Raw genomic sequence first — 19,034 nt, 5'->3', positions numbered from 1 at the left:
TGCAATGCCAGAGGAATTCATTCAGGATATAAAATTACAGAAATCCTGTCAAAATATGGCTAATTCTTTGGAAAAAGATTAGGTTACAAGCATCCTAACTTAAATCATTCAAAATATCGTACAGAAGACAACATATCTTGCTATGTCATCTGCAAACCTCTAAGTAGCAAAGTTCTATAAGAACATATGAATTTATCCCAAAGTATCTGAATTTTCGAAGTCTTAAATCCCTCAAGACTTCTATCAGTATTCTTAGCTATAAAGAAGACCTCTGATCGTCATTAAGACCAGGCATTGTCTAAGTACATGCTATGCATGTTCCTTTTAGTATTAGCAGCAATGCTGAATATATGAATACTATGTGTTAGCTTAAAGCTGTTTAAAATCTCTCTGGTAGTGCCAACTGTAGAGAGTTTTGTATGTGAACTTATGGTTCAAATCTGTGTATGCGCTGTACAATGTATCAGCGTTGTGCATGTCTCACAGAGTACAGAGAGTCTCCTTTCTGTCTGGAACATCTCTGGTCTCTACTCTGAGGAGTTTCAGAAGTCCCTCTGTTAGGTAGAGTACTTTCTGACACTATCGGAGAGGTCTATCTATTAGTCCTGTGTTCAAAATGTTCTTTAGCATTGGTAAGCCAAATAGGTTTAATTTGTAAGAAAGATCACTGCACTTAGATTCCCATTCAAAGGATAGGAAATCTAAGGGTCTCCATCCTCTTCCAGGAATAGAGCAGTCTCACAAGAAGACTGTGAATATTATAAGATATGTTGAAATATCCAGATCTTGATACTTCAAGATACCTCAGAGAACGTCTGTCCACGCAGGGATCAGAGTCTCAATGTTTTACATCTCAGGCCTCTGAGATGGAGAGATGCTAAGTCTGTGCAGCTGCAGTCTGCCCAGCAATAACACTCTGAAGTACTGGCTATCCTGCTCTGCCTTGTATACTCTTCAGATCTATGTTATCAACACTTCTGCAGTAAGGGTTGTTGCCCCTTCTACACCTGGTAATGTAGACAATCTGATTATTCTTCATGCATCAGCATTTCTAAGGTGTGCTGTTCACCCCTCACCCCCTGAGTCAGCATATTTTGGGGGAAATTGTATTCCACATTGAGGTGTGAGTTGCAACCACACCATTGTCCTTGCACAGATATGTAACCATATCTGATGCTTGCCTCTTATCTCTATTAGAAAAGGTTTTCCAATACTACTCTGGGAATTTCCCTACTTGGTATACATTTCCCTCTGGAGCAGGTGTACTTTTTTATCTATTCCTCTGGCAATATTCCCAGAGTACTGTGGAAGCTTTTCTTCCATCAAGACAGGAAGACCTTAACACTAATGCAATTCTGTATTCCCCTAAGGAAAGTTTCTTCTCAACACATGTCAGACTTAATCTTTTAAGTTCTTATAGGGTTCTAAGGGATTTTTATAGATTTTCAAAGGCAAAACTATCAAAGGCCGTCACAAAGCGCACCCGCCCAATAGCCATGGGGGACCATTGGGAGCAACTTCATTTTACTATTGCTCTAGGCATTCGATACCCCCCACAGACCTCCATCACAGGGCTATTGTGAGCAAAACAGAGGCAAGGGAAACCCAGCTGCCCCCCCACAGACCTCCATCACAGGGCTATTGTGAGCAAAACAGAGGCAAGGGAAACCCAGCTGCCCCCCCCCACTGACCTCCCTCACAGGGCTATTGTGAGCATAACAGAGGCAAGGGAAACCCAGCTCCCCCCCCCAAATGACCTCCCTCACAGGGCTATTGTGAGCATAATAGAGGCAAGGGAAACCCAGCTGCTCCCCCCCATCACTAACCTCCCTCACAGGGCTATTGTGAGCATAACAGAGGGGAGGGAAACCCAGCTGCCCCCCCCCACTGACCTCTCTCACAAGGCTATTGTGAGCATAACAGAGGCAAGGGACACCCAGCTGCTCCCCTCCCCAAACACTGACCTCCCTCACAAGGCTACTGGGAGCATAACAGAGGCAAGGGAAACCCAGCTGCCCCCCCCCAAATGACCTCCCTCACAGGGCTATTGTGAGCATAACAGAGGCAAGGGAAACCCAGCTGTTCCCCCCCCCCCAAATACTGACCTCCCTCACAGGGCTCTTGGGAGCATAACAGAGGCGAGGGAAACCCAGCTGCACCCCCCCAATGACCTCCCTCACAGGGCTATTGTGAGCATAACAGAGGCGAGGGAAACCCAGCTGCACCCCCCCAATGACCTCCCTCACAGGGTTATTGTGAGCATAACAGAGCCACAAAGGTCACCATTCCAGTAGGGGAGCCAAATTCACCGGCTTGGAGCTAGTGGTGAATTCTGTGGCTGGACGTCCCTCTGGGAGACACGACCCTAACAATTCCTCCCCATCCTCTTCCCCAAGTGCTTCCCTGGTATGAATAGTACTTGAGACGCAAGGCTGAAGGTTCCCGCGGAGGCTGGATCCAGGCGTGATGGAGGGGGTGGGCGTGGCTGCCTTCATCCATATGTTCAACTCGGTTCACCCTTTTGGATTAAACTCTTCCCTGGACCTTACCTGTTTTTTATAATTTGGAATAGATCATGAGTTATTGCTGTATCTGAAATAAAAGATACCAAACATTAGCTGTATTGCACAGGAACACTAGGATTGTATAAATTATTAGGAGCCCTTTATAGTAAGAGTGATCAGTTTTTCAGAATACTTACCTGATACTGAAAAACTGAATGTAGGCACTTGATGCTTACTCTGTGATCCTCTGTGATCCTTCTAATAAGGTATAGGCTTGTTAGTGGTCATAGGTCTTCTCTAGACCTTATCTGTTTTGTAACTTGGTTATGGGCAATTGCTGTGTCTGAGAAAAAACATATCAAACATTAATTGTATTGCATAAAAACACTAGGATTGTATAAATGTGTGGGAGCCTTATATAGTAAGAGTGATCAGTTTTTCAGAATACTTACCTGATATTGAAAAAACTGAATGTAAGCACCTGGTACTTACTCTGTGATCCTTCTAATAAGGCATATGCTTGTTAGCAGTTATAGGTGCCTACAAGGCTGACAGATTTGGATGTGTGAACCACAAAATGGTGGTCGGGTAAGATTAATAAGGAATTATAATATGAAATTAAATTTTAATGTTTAGGAATATTTTCATAACTGGGATGTTGTATAATTGTAATGTTGTGTTTTAGATGTAGAAATTATTAATCTGATGAAGCAATCACCAGCGAAACAAAGCTTCAACCGGTGGCTTGTCATATGGTTGACATAACTTCTGGCTGTGATTTTTACCACGGTGCTTGCTGCACACGGACAACGATACAGCCTCGAGAAAGAGAGAGAGAGACATTATTGGTCAGCCGCCATCAGCCGACTACGGAGGAGCCCAGTGCTTATACAACACAGAGGATCGCAGCAAGTGAATGTGTTGCTGTAGAGACTTGTGTGACTCTGATGAACAGTAATTCGATCCTGTCTCTTTATAGTTATTGCATAAGCTTGTGTTAGTTGTAATATTACAAGGTTTCTTTGTTTATAATGATGATTCTGTGAACTGGAAGTACTTGTCTATGTGAGCATAAGAAAAATATTTATAAAACAACAAAAGGAATTTTTGAGGCTGCGTGTTGAAATACTGTGTGAGAACAGGAGATTTAGCCAGCTATTATATGCAACACGCCCTTGCTTAATAGTTAAACCTCCAGATACTAGCTGGAGATCTCCTGCTACTGCAACTGATCTCCAGCCGATAGAGATCAGTTCACCTGGAGAAAATGGCCTCTTTGGCCATTGGTCTCTATGGCATTGAAGTCCCTCCCCTCTCTAAACCCCGCCCTCCTCAGGCTCCTCCCCCAAAATCTCCAGGTATTTCCCAACCTGGAGCTGGCAGCCCTACCCCCCCAGAAACCTTTTGCACCTTTCCAGAATCTTTCGCTAAAGATGTCCTCACAATCGCCAACGTTAAGCTTCAGGGAAATGGAGGAAATGCAAAACGGGAAAAGCCATGTGGTCAATTGAGGAGGGCCTGGTGCTGAAGGAAGGGTCGTTGGGGGGCAGTTTTCTTATGAAAAATATTGCCCCCCTCCCCGGAGAGCAGCAGAGCTTCTTGGATCAGGGGAAAGAGCTTTTGGGAAGTCCAGAAGCGGAGGCCGTTTTGTTTGGGAGGTGGGGAATCCAGTGCAAAAACCAGTCTGTACACATCAGAGGACAGCTTGGAGGGAAAAACAGGACCGGAACCGACTTTATGGTTGTGCAAGAGGAGGTGACCTGCCTTCGACCACTGAAGACCCTTCAAGGCCAACAAACGGCCATCTCTTTTACTGTACTTTTACTGTGACATTTATTGTCACAGATCTGACATGACGGTCTGCAGTAGAAAAGCAGACCAGGAGAACACGGCTACCCTCCGAAAATATCCAACATGATAGAACCGATTTATAACAATATTTTTACCACCACCCGTTTTAGATTTCCCCCCTTTGGCCCGCCCAATCTCTCCAGCTTTTCCTCTATGCCAGTGGCATTTCTCTGTGCCCCCACAAGCCTCCCAACCTGTAGAAAGGGGGAGAAAATCTTCCATACCATTTCCTCAGCCATGACTCAGGACTCTGAGCTATAGATATAATACTAGGGTTGTGCTATAGTGGCAGTACTACATTATAATGATGCAGACCAGTAGTAACGGTAGATGGTATCGTTGATCGTTCAATAAATGATGTAGCTTTTCCTGGCATCAGATGGGATGCTAGCCCAAGCGCCTGTTGACCCACCGTTCAACCTGGGCTGGGCTCCCAACTAACAAGGCAGGCACGGTTTGTGAGCTGACATCCCAAGGGTGTTCTGGATTTGTTCTCTGCTCAAGAATCCATCTCTTCCGATGTTGCTTTGGTAACCCACAAAACGGGAGGAAAACAGATCTCAACGCCTAAGGCTTGAATGGGAGCGAACCGGGGTTAAGAATGGCCTCCTGTTGGTGGCAACTCAGGAATCAGAGAGCCACGTTTCCCATCCGCCACAAGAGCCACATGACGACGGCATGCCGTGTGCCAGCCCAGACACATGCATCTACCGAAACAGAACTATGAATCGGAGGTATATAATAATGGGAACGTTTGCCGTTCCCGAAGTTCCTCTGAGCATGCAGGGTGGTTTCTCCTCCAGGGACCTTTGTGTCTCCGGAGGGAAGAGAAGGGCTTCCCTCTCTGTAGGGCTGCCAACTCCAGATGGGGAAATCCCTGGAGATTTTGGGGGTGGAGCCTGGGGAGGGCAGGGTTTGGGGAGGAGAGGGACCTCAGTGGGGGGCCATGCCATAGACTTCCCCCTCCAGCAGCTGTTTTCTCCAGCGGAGCTGATCTCGGAGGCCTGGAGATCCATTGTAATTCTGGGAGATTACCAGGGGAGGGTTGCCTGCCTCCCAGTGGGAGAACAAAGTCAGCCCCTTCGGGACCCCATTGGGCAGAAAGGCGGGGTCTCCATGAATTAAATACATACAAACAAATGAAAGCTGGGGACATCTTGAACAGAGACAAAGACAACCGGGTTCACGTGACATACCATTTATTCGGTCAGCTGCCAGAAGACATGGAAATGGTCGGAGCTTAAAGGACATTGGAAAGAACTCGGTGGAGGAGGAACGTCGATGGCCATGCTTCAGTGGAACCTCCATTCTCAGAGGCAGTTTGCTGCTGATGCCGGCGGCTGGGAGGCCTCTGTGAGGAAGGTCTGTGGCTTCTTCTTGCCCGGCTTTCCCCGGCTTTTCCGGAGGCGACCGGATGGGCCTGGGTCTTGTGCCTCAGGGCAGTTTTTCCTATGGTGAGGATTGGATTTGGGGATGACCGGGAAGAGCCTTTGTGCTCCTTTTGCTCCCCACCCTTTCCTCTCTCCCCCTCTCGGTTTCCATTCTTGACTCACAGACAGGGCTGCCGATCCAGGGTGGGAAACTCCTGGAGCTTTGGGGATGGAGACTGGGAAGGACTGGGACCTCTCTGGAGTACAGGGCCATAGATCGGGTTGCCAGGTGCCGCTTTGCCACCGGTGGGAGGTTTTGGGGGCGGAGCCTGAGGAGGGCGGGGTTTGAGGAGGGGAGGGACTTCAATGCCATAGAGTCCAATTGCCAAAGCGGCCATTTTCTCCAGGGGAACTGATCTCTATCGGCTGGAGATCAGTTGTAATAGCAGGAGATCTCCAGCTAGTACCTGGAGGCTGGCAACCCTAGCCATAGAGTCCACCCCCTCCAAAGCATCCATTTTCTCCAGGGGAACTGACCTCTTTAGTCTGGAGAATCGCTTTAATTCTGGGGGATGCCAGCCTCCAGGTCCCACCTGGAGGCTGGCATCCCTACCCTCAGGAAAAGGACCGTGTGTGTCTCACATCTCTCTGCCATTTCCCTGAAAGGTTTGCTAACTGCAGCTTGGGAAATTCCTGGAGATTTGGGGGTGGGACCTGAGGAGGGTGGGGTTCGGGGAGGGAAGGGAAGGGATCCCAGGGGTATATGCCCAGAGGGCCCTATTGCAGACTTCAAATCAATGCATGGAGGTTGGGAGTGGCACAGATCCCACCGGGACCACGAACTTGAAACAGTGTTGTAGTTGTTGTTGTTTGTACAAAATGTGTAACTTAAAACAGTTTTTGAAAATGGCTCCCTCTTGCGGCCACACCTTGAAATAATCTCAGAGGTGGGCTTGGGACCTGCCTTCTTGACCCGGGTCTTCTGTGCCCCGGACTCTCTGTGGGGCATGTCAAATATCTGGTGACGACTCATGGAAAGCAGTGTGACAAAACCAGATCCCCGGAAGCTGTAATTGTGAGAGCTGCCGAATTTCTTCTTCTTCTTTTTTTTAAGGAATACCTAACCCTTACTTGGAATTACAATTCAGAAAGTCCTTCTCACAGGGCTGTGACTGAATTGAGATTCAGTGCAAATGTCTAGGATGCGGACTCGAACCAAGCCCTGACCGGTATGGGCCAGGCTAGCCCGATCTTGCCAGATCTCAGAAGCCAAGCAGGACTGGCCCTGGTTAGGGATGCCAGGTCCCTCTTTGCCACCGGCGGGAGGTTTTTGGGGCGGAGCCTGAGGAGGGCGGGGTTTGGGGAGGGATTTCAATGCCATAGAGTCCAATGGCCAAAGCGGCCATTTTCTCCAGGGGAACTGATCTCTATCGGAGGGAGATCTGCTGTAATAGCGGGAGATCTCCAGCTAGTACATGGAGGCTGGCAACCCTGGCCCTGGTGGGAACTTGGACAGGAGACCACCAAGGAGTTCCAGGGTTGCTATTCATAGGTAGGCGACGGCAAAGCACCTTTGCCGTGAAAACACTTCACAGGGTCGCCGAAAGTGAGCTGGGACTTAATGGCAGTTTCTTCCCAGGATAGAACAAGAGAACCATCCGATGTGGAAAATGCCCACTGACCCTTAAGGACAGCACTGTTTTTCTTCGACCTCACCTAGAGTACTGTGCTCAGTTTGGGGCACCACAATTTAAGAAGGATGTAGACACGCTGGAACGTGACCACAGGAGGGCAACAAAATGGTGGGGGGTCTGGAGAAGAAATCATAGAATCACAGAGTTGGAAGGGACCACCAGGGTCATCTAGTCCAACCCCCGGCACAATGCAGGACATTCACAACTACTTCCCCCCCCCCAGACCCCCAGTGACCAGATGATGGCCAAGATGCCCTCCGTCTCATCATCTGCCTAAGGTCACAGAATCAGCATTGCTGACAGATGGCCATCTAACCTCTTCTTAAAAACCTCCAGGGAAGGCGAGCTTACCACCTCCCGAGGAAGCCTGTTCCACTGAGGAACCACTCTAACTGTTAGAAAATTCTTCCTAATGTCTAGACAGAAAATGTTCTGATTTATCAGTTCTTGTAGGTTATCCGGGCTGTGTGACCATGGTCTTGGTATTTTCTTTCCTGATGTTTCGACAGCAGCTGTGGCAGGCATCTTCAGAGGAGTAACACTGAAGGACAGTGAGACACTCCTCTGAAGAAGCCTGCCACCGCTGCTGGCGAAACGTCAGGAAAGAAAATACCAAGACCACGGTCACACAGCCCGGATAACCTACAAGAACTAATGAACTCTGACCGTGAAAGCCTTCCACAATATTGTGTTCTCATTTAATTTCAACCCATTGGTTCTGGTCCGACCTCCTGGGGCAACAGAAAACATCTCGGTACCATCCTCTCTATGACAGCCCCTCAAGAACTTGAACATGGTTATCATATCCCCTCTCAGTCTTCTCCTCTTCAGGCTAAACATACCCAGCTCCTTCAACCTTTCCTCACAGGACTTGGTCTCTAGACCCCTCGCCATCTTTGTTGCCCTCCTCTGGACACATCCCAACTTGTCTACATCTACATCTAAAAAGGATGGTGCCAAGTTGTTTTCTGTTGCCCCAGAAGGTCGGACCAGAGCCAAAGGGTTGAAATTAAATCAAAAGAGTTTCCGTCAAGACATTAGGAAGAACTTTCTAACAGTTAGAGCGGTTCCTCAGTGGAACAGGCTTCCTTGGGAGGTGGTGAGCTCTCCTTCCCTGGAGGTTTTGAAGCAGAGGCTAGATGGCCATCTGTAAGCAATGCTGATTCTGTGACCTTAGGCAGTTCATGAGAGGGAGGGCATCTTGGCCAACTTCTGGCCATGGAGTAGGGGTCACTGGCCGGGCAGGTACATCACTGTTCTGTCAGCAGCCCTTCCGAGCAGTTGCTGAGCTTCGCCTGGCCAAGAGAGAGGGTGTCTGCCAGGATGGAGCGTGCAGCAAGAGCTCTTCTCTGCTTCTTCCCCAGAGCGGTCTGGGTTCTAAAGGGGGAAGGGTCTGCCTGTTGGGGAGGGGATGCAGCGGTTGAAATGCAGGAATGAGGAGGCTGACGCTCTAGAAAGCTTGGTGCATAAAGTGAAACATTTATTTTGGCAGGTTCTCATTTCAAACATTGTCCCCAAACATACCCCAACAAAACATGCACAGAGATGTATATTGGAGGAGCCATTTGCACAGAAGAGGGCAATCGTATGCACACAGAAAAACAACCCATCCCCTTTTCCTTTACAAGATGCCAGACAGATAATGAAGTAATTAATAGATCGATTATTAATTCAAGGTGCCCTGGGGTGCTGCTCTTTCTCAGCTGGGAGGGACGCGGAATTGTGGCAGGGAAACCTCTGGTAGCCCCAAAGGGGCTGCCAAGGATGCCCAAGGATTTCTTGGGTGGGGCCTGCATGCAAAAAGCCCGCGTCCCTCCCCCTCCATGGGAACTGGCCATTTGGCGCCCCCCCCCGAGCTCTGGGCGATCCCTCTTGAGAGACGAGACCCAGACTGCTACTGCCAACATGGAAGACTATTGCCCAGGCATGATTGTTGCCCGTTGCCTTAGACCCCTTTTCAGAGCGGAGTAGGCAAAAACCCCATCCTGCGTAGCGTCAATCTGCTGGAGGGGGGGAAATTCCTACTCGACCCCCAAACGGGCGACCAGCTTGCACCCACTCTGAAATTAAGGGTGGGCGTGTGTCTCCCTTGCCGATTGAAGGTGTCCCCCCCGCCCCAATGCTACACCTAGGAGGCATCCTCAGTGCTGTTTGGCTCCTGCTTCCGCCAACTCTGGCCAACCGCCCTCCTTTTCCAGCGCCTCTCTGAGTCTTTCCTGTCTCTGTGGATTTTCCTCCGTGGCATTCCTCTAAACCCTCCGCCCCATTGACCGATCTCTTTCTGTCTTCATCTCATGTACAACTTTCGGTCCCCCAAAGATCGTCTCCCCTTTCCTTCTCTCCACTCACTGAGCTTCCAACTGTCCAGAAGGCAGGTTGGTCTGGAAAAAAATCCCTCAGTTTATATGGAAGCTGCGTAGTTGTAGGACTTCTCTGCTTTTAAGACGTATCCTATATGTGATGGACTAAATGTCATCGTCCGCTGAGAAAAATATCTTTGTATCACCTTTCCACGATGACTGTTGGTTTTGGGTTCTCCTTTCAGGTACATCGTTCGGTTTGTTGCATTTTGGCACTGGTGCCTCTGTTCTTGGGTTCCGGTCTGTGTTGCTCTCCATTTGTTATTGTTCCCAGAGGACTTTCGAACGGTCGGCCGTTGCAAGCACAGACCGAGAGGAGCAGCTTGCTATTGTGTCTGATGGCCCCGGGAACAGAAGACATCTCGGAGGACCGATCCTCACAAGAGAGTTCTTTCCCTCAAAGACCGCAAATCCAGAAGGTTCAAGGCCAGTTGGCTGCTCTTGCCGGACGTGGCATGGGGGAGAGGAAGGTGATCCTCCCGAAGGAGAGGAAGGTTGTCTTGCTCTTGCCGAGGTGGAGGCTGAAAGTTCATGCTCGCGTCGCTCTGGGATACTGTGGTCGGGATGGGGGAAGGAGAGGACCAGAGGGTTGTCCGTCCAAATGCCTGCCCCCAAGGTAAGAAAGTCTGGTGGATCAGCCTCTCCACAGGGGTCACTCCGGCCCGACACAGACTGGCCCTCTGGAACATGCTTCGATGTGGTCGAACGTGGCGGCCAGCTGCTCTGGGGGTCTCCAGCTGTTCTGCTGCATCTGTGAGGCTTCCTGGAAGAGCCCCAGGGCCTCTCTGCAGAGACAGGAAAGTGAGGGTTGGGGGTGGGCTTTCCAAGGCAGGAAGGAGCAGAGAGAGTGAGAGCGAGAGCGAGGGCGAGAGCGAGGGCAAGAGAGAGAGAGAGAGAGAGAGAGAGAGAGAGAGAGAGAGAGAGAGAGAGAGAAATGGCTCCCGAAGTTGAACATAGACAGGTGAAGGGAAGCGTCCCCCCAGCATCCAGCCTCCCTCAGTGCTATCCACTGTCCCCCAGGACTCTATGGCTCAGACCCCACTGAGGCTACAGTAGTGCTCTGGGCTCCTGCCATGGCAAGGGAGGGGGCCCCACTGGCCTCACCAGGGAAGCCACAAAGCCGTGTAGCAAGTTTAGCGAATGGAGGATGCTCCCAAGCCCAACGGAGGAAAGAAGAGGCCAGAGAGGGAACAGGGGAGCAGGTTCAACAGGTTCCCATGGCTCCCTCTTTGCAAAGGTGCAACACAGACAGGCCGGCTCCTGGACAAATGTGTCCCCTTCCCAAACTACATCCTACCCCACACAGAGACACCACAGGCCCCACGAGATTCCCTCTTTGCTGCTAACAGGGCTCCTACCTTAAGAAGCCCCATCCCCTGGCCGGCCGGCTTTCTTCTGGTGCATAGTCACAGTGGGAAGCCCTCTCCACCATGCACCAGAGATCATCCACTTGGCCCATTCCTGGTCGGGGGGGGGTTCAGGAGTGGGGGATGTGCCCCTCCTTCACTCACCTCCAGGTGTTCAGGATTCTGCGGCTGCAGGGAATTGGGAAGGCCGCCTCCCTTCAGGCCTTTCACCCCTTCCTCAGAAGTCCAAGGGTGGTCCGGGGCATGGCTGTCCTCTTCAGCGGGCGATCCCTGTCAGGAAAGGAGAGGAAGGGCTGGGGTTTCCTCTTTGTCAATGCCCCACATCAGTCTCCTCTCTTGCTTCGAGAAATGCAGGATGCCCAACGGGGGTTTCCTCATTTCATCCTCTAACCATCTCTGGGGTCCCTGTTGGGACCCTAGTCTTTCGGGAGGCACCAAACACCCATCTCAATTGCTGTCACTCTTCATCCTGGAAAACCACTTCCAGCTCTTCGCAGAAGGGAAGAGGCATAAAAACGAAATAAATACGTCAACAGGCACACACAATGTGCACCTTGATGATGCCCACTTCCCCCGCCTGACAACCGGGGTCCTGACCCACACCGACCGATGCCAAAGCAACCCCCCTTCCCTCCATCTTTAAGGCGCTCGAAGCTTCAAGGCGGCTGTTGTGCCTCCGTCTCTCACAGAGCTCTTGGTGAAAGGGGTTGGCCAAAACCTCCTTGGCTCGAGGATTTCAAGCCAGGCCTCTTGAACCCGAGCCCTTCCCTCTGTGGGAAGGAGCAGTCCCTCCCTCGGCCCCGGGCAGGAAAGACGGGGGGGGGATCCCTCGGAAGCCCCTGTGTCTCAGCTGAGGCCTGCCAAGCAGTGCTGGTGGGAATCCAGGAAGGCAGGAGAGGATCTCTCTTGCCCGGAGGGGGTGCGACCCCTCAGCACCGAGAGAAAAACCCTCGGCAAGCAGCGTGTCGAAAGGGTGGCCCATCGCCCTTTCCCTCGAGGCACTGGGCATGCTGAGCGCCAGAGGGCAGTGTTGCCTAAGCACTTGGCTGAGCCTGGCACCCAGTCACCCGAGGCGGGGCTGGGGGGGACTTTGGCTCCTGTGGCTTGCTGTTCTTCCCCCTCCGCTTGGCCTTTCCTTCTAGCCCAAAGGTGGGGAACGTCAGGCCCGGGGGCCGTTGAAGGCCCATGAAATCATTTGGTCTGGCCCTTTGTGGGTCCTGGCAGATCTCTAGCTCAGAAGGATCTAAGACTGGTGATCCGCCCCCTCCCGCGGACAGGAATAGCCTCTGTTCAAGGCGGATGTGAGTTTGTTTTGCCAAGAAAAGGAACCTTTCCCCCCCCTTGCAGAAGAATCGTCAGCTATGGAGCTGCTAGGACCGCCCATGAAACTGTGTTGACCATTTCCCACCCGGGCCATGGAAAAACGTATTCCCTCTCTACTACAAGAGGGCTGGGGGTAGAAGTGGCGACACTAGAGGGGTTAAAGGGGGCAGGGCCAGAATGCACAGGGGGGGGGGTGTTGCAAGTTCTCAGCCAGTGTGTCCTCATTTCATCCCTGCAGGCGGAGGTAGCAGGAGCCGGCTGTAGAATCCGGCCCCAACCATGAAGAGCAGGACCAACTCTGGCATGCAGCTGTACGGCTATGCCTGGCTGGTGCAACAGACCATCCTGTGCCTCCAGGTGGGCGAGTGCACCACTGGTTGGATGCCTGCCTGCTTGTCCACGTGGGGTGGTGGTGCCATCTGGAGCAGTTGCCTGCTTGGGGCTTGGTCGGCTAATTTTTAAGGTGATAATTTTGTGTGGCCTGCAAATGATGTTATAAATATCCAAATGGCCCTTGGAGAGGAAAAGGTTCCCCACCCCTGTTCTGGCCACTCTCCTCGCAGATGTCATCCGAGGAACCAGACAGCCACTTGGCCAAGAGAGGTTTCCTTGTCTGCTGGCTAGCCCTGCAAGACCCAGCAGGGAAAGGGAGGGGCGAGGGAGGAAGGGAAGGAGACCCTTTGGCCCTGAGGGGTACCTGGTCAACGATGGAGCTGGTGAGATCCTCGGCCGGCCACTGAGGTGCCTGCCGGCCCGTCTCGTTGCTCTCCTCTGGCAGCTGGTCCCAGACACCCGCATCTGACTGATACAAAGAAAGGAAAGGGCCAGGAAGGGCCCCAATCTCCACAACACAGAGAACAGAAATCTGCCTGGGAGTAAAAAGGGTGGGACGAGTGTCTTGGGCATCTCCCTAAGATAAGGGCTTCAAGCCACCCAGCACCTTCGGCGCGAGACTCTTGGCTCCCGCTCAAGCGTTCCTCAACAGCCTCCCCCATTCTGTTCCTCCAGCCTGCTGCTCCTTCCTTTGGAGGGGGGGCTCTCCTGGGGGCTCCAACAACTCTTTGGGGTGGCTGCATCACGAGTCTGGGTGGGGTGGGGGAAGAGAGGACTAGGATCTCTTTCTCAAGGGGGGAAGATAATTCACAGTGGGTAGCAGTGTTAGTCTGTTTGCAGTAGTCAAAAAGGGCAAGAGTCCAGTAGCACCTTAAAGACTAACAAAAATATTTTCTGGTAGGGTATGAGCTTTCGTGAACCACAGCTCACTTCTTCAGATACAGCTAGAATGTGAATCCATCGGTCTTTAAATCGAGGAACAGTATGTAAATGTGAATAGCAGGCTTGATTGGATTAGGTGTGATATGCAAAAGAGTCTGTGATGTCCAGGGGAGAGATGGGTGTGGAGAAATCAGCATTGGTAATGGGCCATGAATGCAAGGTCTTTATTCAGCCCAGGTAAATGCATTGACTTTTCCTTTCCCTTCCTTCCCTCTCTCCTTCCCTGTAGACCTGGAAATCCTAGCTTTCCTTCCTAGCCTTTCTCTTTTCTTTCCCTTCCCTCCCTCCCTCCCTCCCTCCCTGGAGACCTGGAAAACCTAGCTTTCCTTCCTAGACTTTCTTCTTTTCCTTTCCCTCCCCTCCCTATTTCCCTAGAGACCTGGAAACCCTGGTTTAACTTCCTAGACTCCCTTCCTTCACTCCCTCCCTGGAGACCTTGAAACCCTTGCTTAACTTCCTAGACTCCCTTCTTTGCCTTTCCCTCCCTCCCTCCCTGGAGACCTGGAAATCTAGCTTAACTGCCTAAACCCCATTCTTTTCCTTTCTTTTCCTTTCCTTCCCTCCCTCCCTCCCTCTCTCCCTGGAGACCTGGAAACCCTAGCTTTACTGCCTAAACTCCCCTCTTTTCCTTTCCCTTCATTCCTGTGAGGGTCTGTATGCCTTTGCCTGGTGTGTTCCCCCCCCCCTGGACTCGTAAAAGCAGTCCAGGCCTTTTGCCTTTCCTTGGTTCAGGCGCAGCGTCCGACAGGCCCCAGGTTGGAATGTCTCTTCCCACGTCCACCTCCCTTGCTCTCTCTGACTCCCTCCCACCAGCTGAGGCCTTGGTGGGTAGACAGCAATAACGAGCTCCCTGAGGTCTTTGATGTTCTTGTACCATGCACAATTATCTCTTAGATTCCCATAACATACGTTTGACATCTGCTTCCCTGTAGGGGTTATAATTCTGTCTTTGTGAGATCGTGAGCACTTGCAACTTTACCAGTGTAAGGCCTGTACTACCTGAAGCTTCCAATAAAGTTCCTTGTTTCTGCATGACCGTCTGAGCAAGTGATTTTATGGAGTTTGCACAGGGAGGTTGGGAACCCTCACATTAAATTGCAAGTCTTCTGCCTCGTGGTCCTGCTCCTGTACCGTTCTTGGACAGCTATGGCAGGCAACGGGGATGACAACGACAAGAAGGACAGCGCCGTACCCAAGCAGCCCGATCCGGCCCCTTCGGAAGGGAAGTCGACTGGGAAGACGCCCAGTGGAGCTGACTCGGGATTGGGTCTGGGTACAAAGCCCCCGTCTACCCGCTTGAATACCTGGCTGGAATCTCCCCGGAGTTGGTCGCTACCGCAGAGCGACGCGCGGTCACGACGGACTGCGGTTCACGGGTTGGGGTTAGAGGACGATCCCGCCCGAAAAGAAGCCCTGCTGCTTCACCAGATGGATGAGGAGCGGCAGCGCTGGCAGGAAGAGCGTCAGGAATTACTGGACCGGATGGATGCCATGAACGCGGTGATTCTGGACATGGCTCAAGCCATGGACGACCTGAAGGTTCCGGCTCCACCCGTGGCTCCGGCGGACAGAGGGCAGCAACCAGGCTCACCTGTGGCTCCCGCACCTCCCATCCGTCCCGCTCCACCAGCCCGCCGAGATCTGAAGATCACGTATGATGGGTCGAGCGACCAGCTGACGTTTTTTATGGTGCAAGTGGACATTTTTATGCGCGAACAGGCCCGGACTTTTACCTCGGAAGAATCCCAGGTCCAATACGTGGCGTCCCTCCTACAAGGTGAGGCGGCCGCCTGGATGGTACTGCAGTATGAGCTCCGCTCCCCGGTCTTGCGAAGTCTCGATGACTTCATGATCTCCCTTCGACACCGTTTCGAGGACCCGCATTTGGGTGAGCGAGCAAAAACTGCCTTGCTACAACTGCGCCAAGGGACGAAATCTGTCACGCAGTATGCGAGCGAATTTCAGTCGCTCTCGAGTAAAATTTTGGACTGGAGTGAAGCTACCAGGGTGCAGTATTTCCGCGAAGGTTTGAACCCGGAATTGCAACACTGGGCTTTCATGCAAGGTAACCCTCCCGATGTTGAAGGGTGGGTTCGTCACGCCGCTGACATCGAGAACCGAAAGCAGCTGCTGCTCCTGTCCCGACAACGCACCGGACGGGAGACCAAGACCCGTGGAGACAGGCCCGGCGGTCCGAAGGACTCTCGTCCCCCATCGGGGGGAGGACCATCCGTGACCGAACGCCGCAAACGCTTTGAGAGCGGGGTCTGTCTCGTTTGCAGGGGGAAAGGACACTTTGCCTCTCAATGCCCTTCCCGACCCGGACGTCCGGGACCATCTCGTCCGGCAACGACCGAACCTGAGAAGCCCCCGACCGAGGGGCAACCTCGCCGCCGGAGCGGCGCACCAAGCCGACGGGGCACACCCTCGGCCTTGCACGCACGTGCCGAGGTCGAAGCCTCGGGCTCTTCTGGCCCATCGGGGCCACGGATTACAAATGAAGCCTTTGACTCATCGGAGTCACGGATTACAAATACCGCATCTGCTTCCTCCAGCGAGGAGGAGGACTGGGACATGCCGGCAAAAAACGCTGTCGGTCTGCTGTAAAGGGGGCTCCTCAGCAGACCGCTCCGAACGTTGTGCAAGGAGCTCCACTGATGGTAAGCGCTCAGGAAGACAATGTGTATGTAAAGGTCAATCTCTCATTGCCAAAAGGGGGGCCCATGTTAGAATTTACGGCCCTAGTTGACTCGGGTTGTGCCCGCACTCTGATAAGCGAAGAGGTGCCCGACAATTGCGAGTTAAGCGAAAGCGGCTACCTGAACCCATCCGCTTTTCCCAGATGGATGGCAGTGACTTTAAAAAAGGACTTGTAACTCACCGCACTGCCGCGGTCGTCATGGCCATAGGGGAGCATTGGGAACGACTTTATTTTACCGTTGCCCCCATCGCCGCACCCGTTGTGTTAGGGATGAATTGGTTGCTGGGGCACAATCCCTCCATAGACTGGGTTGAGCGGACGCTCACCTTTCTCCGCAACCCGTGTGAATTCCATGATAAAGACTGAGTACTTAACACTCCCGCAGCCGCCCTCGTGGGGGGCCCTTCTATCGAGACTTCCCTGCCCCAGCTTCCCAGCGAGTATTCCCAGTTTGCCGATGTGTTTGACGTGCAGGAATGCGACGAATTGCCCCCCCACCGGGAGACGGACTGTGCGATTGAAATAGTGGGGGATGGCAAATTATCCAAAGGGAAGGTCTACCCCATGAGCCCCAATGAAAAGGCGGTGTTGCGAGAATATTTGGACACCAATTTAGCGCGGGGTTTTATCCGTCCGTCTAAGGCTCCATACTCGGCTCCCGCCTTCTTTGTCAAGAAAAAGACGGGAGACTTAAGACTGTGTATTGATTTCCGTAGACTGAATGCTGTCACGCAGTCTAATGCATACCCCCTCCCTCTCATTCCAGACCTCCTCGCACAATTGAAAGAGGGCCGAATCTTCACCAAATTGGATTTGGTGGAGGCTTACCACCGAGTCCGCATACGAGAAGGGGACGAACCTAAGACTGCCTTCTCCAGTTGTTTTGGAATGTTTGAATATTTAGTGATGCCGTTCGGACTTTCGGGGGCTCCGAGTGTGTTCATGCAATTGATTAATGAAGTACTTCATGATTTATTGTTCCGCGGGGTGGTGGTTTTCTTGGACGATATCCTCATTTATACGAAAACCATGAAGGAGCACGTACAACTGGTGCGTGAGGTGCTGCAGCGGCTGCGTGAGCACAAACTGTTTGCTAAGGTTTCTAAATGTGATTTCCATCAACCCTCCATCACTTTCCTGGGCTATGTGATTTCCCATCAAGGCTTAGAGATGGATCCCGAGAAGGTTCAGGTGGTAATGGAGTGGGACCCCCCCACCACGTTCAGACATTTACAGCAGTTTTTGGGCTTTGCTAACTTTTACCAAAACCTCATCCCTAACTTTGCCCAGGTAGCGCTCCCTCTCACTTCGCTCCTGCGCACAAAAGGGAAAGGGGCAGGAGCCGCCTTGCCCTCTGCTCGGTTGCAATGGACTCCGGACTGCCAGCAGGCTTTCGATACGCTCAAGCTGCTTTTCTTGTCCGAACCCGTTCTCGCGCACCCTGATTGCGAAAAACCTTTCGTGGTCCAGGTCGATGCCTCTGACGTTGCCATGGGGGGGACCTCTTGCAACGGGACGAGAACGGTCAGCTGAAACCTTGTGCCTATTTTTCTAAAAAATTCTCCCAATCCGAAATCAACTGGGCCATTTGGGAGAAGGAAGCCGCTGCTGTTAAACATGCCCTCACCATTTGGAGGAATTTTCTGGAAGGGGCAGAGATCCCTTTTGAGGTTTGCAGCGATCACAAGAACCTAGAGGCCTTAAAAGGGGCTAGAAAGCTCACCGCGAAACAGATTCGTTGGGCACAGTTTTTTGCCAAATTCCGCTTTGTCCTGAAACATGTGCCAGGGAAGGACAATGCGTTAGCGGATGCTCTTTCTAGACTCCCCGAATACCGCAATGACTTTGACCGGCTGGTGGATTCCTTGTTTACCCCTGAACAGAGAGGGGAAGTCTCGGGACTTGCAATAACCACGCGGTCCCAGTCCCACCGCCAAGATGTTCCTCCCCTCAAGGGAATCCCGGAGGCTTTTCAACAGCGGCTCCGGGACGCTTCTCTGAGGGAGGCAAATCAGCAGGTTCTCCCCGCACATCTCAACCAACAGGGCTCCTTATGGTTGCAGGGGGGTAGGCTTTATGTCCCTGAAGGACTCTGAAAAGAGGTGCTGGGAATGGTTCACGGGGCCAAACTTGCGGGGCATTTTGGGTTTGTAAAGACTTTGCATTTATTGCGGCGTCAATTTTGGTGGCCAGGTATGAGAGCCGATGTGGAGTTGTACGTGCGCAGCTGCCCCGTCTGCGCCACTGCCAAAAAACGGATGGGAAAGCCCCCCGGACTCTTAAAGCCTCTGGAGACCCCGACCATGCCCTGGGAAGTGATCGCCATGGATTTTATCACTGATTTGCCCCCAAGTCGGGGAAAAACTGTACTGTGGGTGATAACAGACTTATTCTCTAAACAGGTTCATTTTGTTCCTTGTGCGGGGCTACCATTGGCCCAGAAGTTGGCTAAACTGTTTATTAATCACGTGGTGAAGCATCATTCGATCCCGAGGAAGGTCCTCTCCGACAGAGGGGCCCAGTTCGTAGCCAAATTCTGGAGGGCCTTCCTGAAAGTCATGGGGGTGGAAGAGCAAGGACTCTCTTCAG

This window comes from Euleptes europaea, chromosome 19 (genome assembly GCF_029931775.1).
Source record: "Euleptes europaea isolate rEulEur1 chromosome 19, rEulEur1.hap1, whole genome shotgun sequence".
In the NCBI taxonomy this organism is placed as follows: domain Eukaryota; kingdom Metazoa; phylum Chordata; class Lepidosauria; order Squamata; family Sphaerodactylidae; genus Euleptes; species Euleptes europaea.
This window is presented reverse-complemented; position numbering follows the sequence as displayed.